Source organism: Cyprinodon variegatus, unplaced genomic scaffold (genome assembly GCF_000732505.1).
Source record: "Cyprinodon variegatus isolate N-32 unplaced genomic scaffold, C_variegatus-1.0 Scaffold201, whole genome shotgun sequence".
Lineage (NCBI taxonomy): Eukaryota > Metazoa > Chordata > Actinopteri > Cyprinodontiformes > Cyprinodontidae > Cyprinodon > Cyprinodon variegatus.
In genome coordinates, this window is record NW_015150654.1 from 650,395 (window position 1) to 651,708 (window position 1,314).

General features: G+C 37.3%; 1 protein-coding gene across 1 annotated transcript in view; it reads left to right on the forward strand.

Moving 5' to 3' along the window:
- The window catches only part of ilf2 (interleukin enhancer binding factor 2), a 25,058-nt gene that overhangs the window by 3,145 nt on the left and 20,599 nt on the right, over positions 1–1,314 (forward strand). The window contains exon 2 of the mRNA XM_015379834.1: positions 147–189. The gene's annotated coding sequence lies outside the window, so the exon portion shown is untranslated. The remainder of the gene's footprint in view (positions 1–146; positions 190–1,314) is intronic.

Genomic DNA, 1,314 nt, shown 5'->3' on the forward strand with positions numbered 1-1,314 from the left:
GGGTTTAATTTGCAAACTGCAACCAAACTTTTTTGCCTAATTGAAACAGCTGGGTACATTGATGCTGCAACATTTGATGAACAAAGTGATCTTTTCATCTACTTCAAATGAATAGCTACTCATTTCTTTTTCTCTCTACTTTTTAGGTACCGCCCATTTGTCCCACACATTCCATTTGATTTTTATGTGGTAAGTGATTATTGTGCCAAAGTAGATGGGCTGTTGCAATCAAAAATGACATGTTTGAATATATGCCTGGACAATTATTTTAGACCAATATTGCAATTTTTTTTTGGATGATAATCAAGTCTGTTTTACACCCAGGTTTCAGTTTTTCCAGTCCTTAAAAGCCTGCTTGTCCAGTTTTGCAGGACTTTACTGTTAAACCTGCACAAACAAGTTCTTTCTTCTACTAGATTGCATTAATCTAGGTGTTAGCTGCACATCTGTCCTCCCTTCTGTGCTGTGCATGCCCACTATAATCGTATTACTGCCACCTAAAGGGCTGGAAGGAGACATTTAGTGTTTTACTATAGTTAAATGTGTCTGCAATTTCATAATTGCATTTTTTTTAAATTACAATTGTGTGGCAATTGCAATTAATTTCCCAGTCCTATTTGAATGTTAAAGTTGGAAGAGATACTAAAAGTGAATTTTGGTGAAATCAGAACTGTATAGTGAATGTCTGTCACATTCTACAGAGACCTGTAGACGGCCACATGCTGTTAGCGTTCCGCCCTGCTCACAATCAATGAGATCTGTTCCAAACCCACCACAACTTTTCCGCCACACCAAAAACCGTTTACATACGTCCGTCACAATACGGAGCCGAGCCAGTTTTTGCTCCGGTCTGGCCAGGTCAAGATCCGTGATTGCAATCGCACCAAACAGTAAAAAGAACGGTGAGAAGATCCAGTTCATCAACTCAAAATACTGTAATGTTAGATCGGTAACTACAAATTAGAGCATAATCCTTATATATTCCCAAAATGAAGACCGTTTGATTAAATGACTGGATGCAAACTATTGGTACTTCAACATACCAGGAAGCAGATTTCTCATCTCGATCAAAATATTTCTCTTATAAGGCTTAAAAGGCTGATAAAATCATTTCACAAGAACTTCCAAGAGAGCATCTCACTACTTCCAAAGAAACTCATGGATTGATGAAGAGATGCTGAGTTTGGAAGTAAAGAACAAGCCAATTTATTATGATCCTCGTTATCCCTGTTACAAAAATCCAAAACAAAAAGAAAATATTTGGGCAGAAACTGAACCTATGCTGGATTCTGATGGGAATTTATTTAATGTCAT